We start from the raw sequence: 6,831 nt of genomic DNA, 5'->3' as shown, positions 1-6,831 counted from the left end.
ACAATGAACATTTTGACTGTCTAGAATCATCCAAGAAATTTTAGCTTCTAGGAGATTCATATAGCAGCAGAAAAACCCTAAACAAAACAAAACCAAAACCAAAAACAGAAGGTGCTCAGAAATACAAATTATATGCTTCAAGAAAAATGTGTGGTGACAAACAGCACTGAGATACACAGAATGATCAGGTACCAAAGTTTAAGATATTTTCCAGCAAATATTCATGGGATCCTTAGCAACTCCCAACTAACTGTAACACTTTTCCAAATGGCCCATGGAATAAAGTATCTCAGACATATCAGATACTCCTAGGAAGTTACCTTCATACAGATGACTCCACTGGTAATACCGCTAGCAGAAATTTTAAGAAAAACTCCGGTAGATATATACCCCTATAGCCAATCCTTGTTCTGAATATATATGTATGTGTTTGTGTATATATGTGTGTGTATATATATATATATATATATATATATATATATATCACTACCAAACCCAGTGAAAATGTTTCCTTGATCAGCAAAAGTATATTGTATCAAAAACATTGATAGTTTTAAATCAGTTTTATTTACAACATATAATTCTTAGATCTACTCTTTGAATTCTTCCCTCTCGTTTATCCAGTCCTGCACTATCGCATTAAACAYGCTATTGAACAACACAAAGCTTCAAGGGCTCTTTGTAACAACTGTTCTGCAAATTCAAATAAGTCTTTCAGTGTGCATTTCCACCATAAATTAYCACTGAAAATAACTGGAATCCTAAGGATTTTTGTAAATACAAGTTCATGTAAAACAATTTAAAATATCCACAATAACTAGCTTGTGGCTCTAAACCTTTCCAGGAGTTTCTACTGTCTAAATGTCAGGAGACCAAAAACTTCCAGGAAGCAAGTATGATTTCAGGAGGCAATCCTGAGTAATAGTGAATATCAAAAGAAACGCYGTACTCCATGGAAATACAGGTGGCCGAGCCCGCGGCTTCAAATTTACTTGCAAGCAAGCATCGCCCCYGGCAAAACAGGCAGCTCAGTCCCCCGTCTGGTCCCACCAACTCCAGCACGTCTGCCAAGCAGCAGYTGTGCTGCTGCCACAGTAACAACCACGATTCGACAGCTTAAATCCTCCCTTTCGTTACTTGCGTTGATGCATTCAATCAATAAATGATTAAACCTTGATCAACAGCGAAGGTGAAGCATAAGAGCAGCTCAGCTGTGGAGCTCTGGTACCACTCGTATCTTACRTATGCTGCAAACCGCACTAAAATTGCAACTAGCCTATCGCAGCTTCTCCAGCTGTCCAACCATTTTGTTAGGTACGCGCAGGGGATTTTTTCCCCTTTGATTTTATTGCCAATGCTAATGCCTTTTCTGCAAATGAGTGTGTGTTCCCCCAAAACCAGGCACTTGGGGGAAYATGAATGAAACAYATCTTTTGAAATAGTATTCTGTATTTTCAAGTGGTCAAGTTCTCAGTAGCTAAACAAATTTAATTTATTTCAATTTAATGCGAAGTCCCTTGAAGTAGAATTGTTCCTGGATTTCTCTAAGAAAGGGAGAAAGGAGAATTTGGGGTTCTTGCCAAGGATGTTCCATTTTAGGCAGTTATTCAGAAATGGCAGTTTCTATATAAAAGACTGAACTTTTCTTATCTCTAATAGTGTTCTGAGAAAGGAGCAATGAGGGCTGGTTAAGGAGAGAGAGCAAAACAGTTTCTGAGCTCAGACTACAGTAGAGAAAAAATAAGTTTTATTCCGAAATACATAAGGATACACATTCCCCCCACCTTTTTCTTCTTCCTAAAAAAAAANAAAAAAAAAAAAAAAAAAAAAAAAAGAAAAAAAGAAAAAAGAAAAAGCTGCAAGCCTAGAGGCCAGGCAGCTGATTTGTACAGAAAAAAATAAAGTAGGACAAACATTTGCAGAAATGATGTACCCAGAGTAACACCTGCAGTATAGATTTTTGAAAGAGCCAGTCTCCCACAAATGCTTTTGCATTTCCATTATTTTGTAGAAAGATAATCTTCAGATGTACAGCTAGGAAAAAAAAAACACTTGTTTCAAATTCCTCTTGAATCAAGTACAGTCAATTTTATTTTCTACAGAACTGCTGCCTTTTTAAACATTTTCATATCAAGTTTCTGGCATAATAGACAAATCAAGAATTGTGAAGTGCAGCTATGTTAGCATGTAATTTTACCTTTTAAAAAACAAATTATGTTTCATGCCGTAAGAATTGCTGAAAGTTAACTAGGGYGGAAGAGCTTCAGAGTGCAATTGGGAGTCTTTTGTGAAAATACACATTTTCACAAGGTCAGGACTCCCCAGAACTGTACTTAAAAATCTCCTAGAGAGGAAGTAAAGCAATCCTATTCAAATGGAATAAAACATGTATTTATCAAAGATACTGAAAGTTTTAAAGTCTTTAAATCTACCTGGAAATATGATACAGTAGAAATCGRATTAAATGTACCTGAGAATTCAGAGTACTACAAAGTGGAAGCAATTGCATTTACAAATAGTTCTAGAAATAACCAAATGAAGACGATGTTAAGCTTGAGATATTATCATCAGATTTCTGCRGGGAGGAAGATAGGCTTGAAAATACCTAAATGTATGTTTCCATAAAATCTAAAAGTTTCAAATCACTTTATGACAGAACATGCAAGTAAAACATTTTCAGTATTTAGYTTGTGACTTCTAAAATTACTCTGAGCTCCAACCTGAGGCTCGCTGTGTCCCCCTCTTCATATGCCTCAAGTTCACCTTGCGCTGCCAAATTACAGACTAAGCTCCACGGTGTGTGAAACTGATTCAGATCCTTAAAGATATCAACTGTGTAGTTTTTACATATTTTTATTTGACTGCAATGTAAGGGAAAAAAAGGAAAATAAGAGCATACACAAATTATACACATGGTTACCAAACCAGAAACAAATCCAACACAAATTACAGAAGACTTGAAATAAAACTGAAAACATCACCAAGTAATTTCATGAAAAAATAGCTTCCTCCTCCTCCATTAAAAATTAGTTCATTCAAACCAGAAGTTCAAAYGCTGCCACCTCAGAGGAACAGCAATGTGAAATCTCCTTCCCTCTTGGATGCCAGGTGCAATAGAGTGCAGCTCACCAGCGACCTGAGCTAGTATCGTAGGGATTCTGCTCAGTAACCAATGCTGAGAGCAAATTCACTTGACTTTAACTAACAGAAACGCACATCATAAAATCCAATACGATCTGCACAAACTGAACACTTTGCCTAGCAGAGAAGGCAAGCRTGAAGGAGCTAACAGGTCTCTCACCTAAGCACAGTCCTTGCTAAACAGACCACTGAAAGTACCAGCAGTGCAGCACGAGGAAACCRGCACTGCCACTGCCCATCTTCTAACACGGTCTGTAGACAGAGGGAATTAATTTAAGGACTGTCAATCTGGCACCCTTCAACAGTATTCAACTCAAAATAAAAAATTTAATAAAGCATTTGATACTAGTTTGAAAACATCAGAATTACCAAAAATCAAACAAATCMGTCCTACTGATACTACATAAAATCTTCTAAATTTAAGAAACAAGTTTTATCTATGCAATTAAAGTATGTGAACCTTAAATTTTCTCAACTATTTTTAATTACAAAGTTACTTTAGCTATATAAATCTTCATGGTTTTAATTAATATCAACACCTTGGGTCTTGATCCTGAAAGCAGATCCATTTAAGTGAGACTACTCTCATAAGCAGTTACTTGTGCAAGTATTTGCAAGATTCAGCCCTGCAGTCACTACGCAATGACTGTATTCCTCATTTGTGGAATTTATTCACAATATCATTTATTGTGAATAAATTMATCTTTGAATTCAGTAATACATCATTTTGTCATCTGCCATGACATTTTCTTAACACCTGCTAAAACATGCTTAGATACATAACTCATAGGTAAGTGAACATGTCAAGAGGAGGAGATGTAGAGCCATTACAAACTACAGCATCTGTGCAGCAACCAAGGAAATGCGCATACTAACTGAGCATCTCACAATCAGACGTGGCTGTTGTCGAGAGAGAACCATAACAACAAACGTGTTTAGGTCATTTTCTACAAAATGATCATATCTGTCAAGATGACTTTGCATTTTACAGCACCTAACGTGAGGATCTGAAAGTGCTTATTAAGGGAAAGAGGATAAATGTCTTCTAAATCTCCGAGGTCAAGATTTTACACTAAATACTTAAGCTTGGGTTGAGATGACCAGGAGAATACACTATCGTGAGAAATGATCACTGTTCACCTTTTTGGAGAAAATGACAGTTGTTTCAGAGCAAACCAATTCTGCACACCACTGAGGACAAAGAGAATTACATTATCTAGTTGGAGTAGTTTATATAGCCAAAAATCAGCTTGAGTTTTGCAAGAACACTAGAATATGCATATTACTAAAACTTATGGCAAGGAATCTGCTTTGAACATTACCCAAGAGGTAGCACAAGTCACAGCAGCATAAAGACCTTCTTGGTACTACTTCAGGTCATCACAGCCAAGTACAGAGGCACGGACTGTGCATCTAAGTTGTAAAACAACGCTTGTTTAAACCTTTCAATATTTTTCCAACAGTTGTTATGAAGTGCTGACTCTGAAAGACTCTTTTTAACAGACTGCCCCAAAACAAAATCTAGAAGAAACAGGGAGCAGAAATATGTATATGATTTGAAGAGGCGTTAGTATCTACTAGCATTAAACTAGACAGGCCATTAATAACTAGTCACGCCAGAAAACGCACACTGGAAAAAAAGCCAAACTATTCCATTTACACTAAAACATACAAATGGTTGCAAATTCTCAGGAAGAATCAAGGAGCAACCATCTCTTGCTCAGATTGTTTCTGTTAATCACTATGCACCACAGCTACAAAGCATTTTCACTGAAAATATTTTTTCTGTTTACTGTGTCCTGTAACTCAAGACAAGCAGGTTGCAGTAACAGTAGCAGGCCATACATCTGAAATCCATAGAAGAAACACATTTTTGTATCATCAAAAAGTTGTGAATTAACTGTCTCAAAACACTGAAACAATTACAATTTCCAATCAAAGCTAGAAGTGACTGAAAAAAACCAAACCAAAACAAACAACAACAAAAAAAAAAAACAGAACAAAACCTGTAGATAAACTAGCCAGATTAAAAATGTATCCACCCTCACTTTTCAGGCATACCCATGGAAAACCTCTTCTACTCATGTCTGTTGCTGTGAGTTCCTAGGACAATTTTCAGATTTCAGAAAATCCTGTGCAGGAACATGGTGTGGGGACGACAAGTGAAAGACAATTTATGGCAGATTCGAGATTTTTATTAAAGCACAGACTGTCTAGGTAAGCCTGGAGTAAAGTTACTTCTTGCTCACAGTCAGCAAAATTCCTAAAGACAGACTTTGGAAAATAGAGGGAAAAAAAAAAGGCAGCATTTCTTGCACTCTATTTTCCTCTTCTGAACTGCCTGGTCATACTCAAGTTTGCTGGAAATAACTGTCATTTCAGGGGACTTGAGTCTTCAAAGTATTAGAGCAGTTCAGTTAGTCCTGAAAGCCAAGCCAGCTGTTTTGATGGAAAAAGCAGGGAAGCGACTAAYGATACAATATAGCATCCTCTGCAGTATCTTCACTTCTCATTTATTGGCTTTCATGCTTAACATTTGTTTGATGTTCAGTATCCTTTCATCTTTTGCATTCCTTCCCATCATTTACAAGGAGGCACTCAAAAAGAAGCACCAAGTAAGCATTTACTACTTCAAAAATATGACTTCTAACAACACTATGACTTCTAAACTTTAGCTTCTTACATAAACAATTTTATACATTGGAATATTTAGGTAAAAGTCCAGGAAAAACTGACCACACACAACTGGAAAAATCATGAACTTCAGTTTCATCATGAACTTCCATTTTTTATTTTTTCTCTATTACTTATAGAAAACTTGAACTAAAAGAATAGTAGTAAGTTGTGGGTGAGGGCAGAAGTTAAGTACACGTGACTTAACTGATGTTTCAGGCAAACCTATTGCACAGATTTCTCCACAGCAGCATAGCTGTATCACTTGAATAGCAATTTTCCCCCTCTGCAGCAGTGCCTGCAGTCACAAGAAATGCTCTGGAGCTCACGCAAGGTACATCCTCACTGTGCCATGCAATGTCATGCAAAAATCTCCTCGCTAGGATCAAATGAGTTGGGGAACAGAAGAGGACAGTGCCATTAGCACGGTCCCTCCTCCGACCTGCTGGTGGCGGCAGCTAAGGGCACTGCTTACCAGCTAACAAGTCAGACAGYAGTCGCTTTGGTATCTCTGTCTCCAGATGGTGCTGCAGCATTCCATGTAGACATGTATGAGACAGTGCCCAAGCAATCTGGTACTCCAGCACCACATAAGTGTACGGTATAGAGAAACCTATAGAACCTCAAGCCCCCCAAATACATGAACTATTCGTATACAAATTCTTGAACTGACTGCAACAGATGAGAGTAAGGATTTGCAGGATAAGGAACTTAGCTTTTCAGAAATGGGGCTATAAGAAACTTACTGCTCAAAGCACTCTGAAGTCCTTTGAAGTGTGCTATGTAAGTGTGAAGTACTACCATTATGTCAAACTAAGGTTTTTAAAAAAATACCTAGAATTTTCTCAGCTTTTCCCTGTTTACCTAACAGATCAATTCTTYACAAAAATAAATATTCAAGAGGACAAGAGACAGTTCCCCCATAGTTCAAGCAAAGAGGTTTCATTTTTCCCTGTTAAAAATCTGCAATGTCTTTCAAAAACATCAAAACACTTAAGAGAAATTGAGGGTGCAGAG

Source organism: Rhea americana, unplaced genomic scaffold (assembly GCF_003343005.1).
Source record: "Rhea americana isolate MKP2758 unplaced genomic scaffold, rheAme1 scaffold_184, whole genome shotgun sequence".
In the NCBI taxonomy this organism is placed as follows: Eukaryota; Metazoa; Chordata; class Aves; order Rheiformes; family Rheidae; genus Rhea; species Rhea americana.
Note: the sequence above shows the minus strand (reverse complement) of the source record.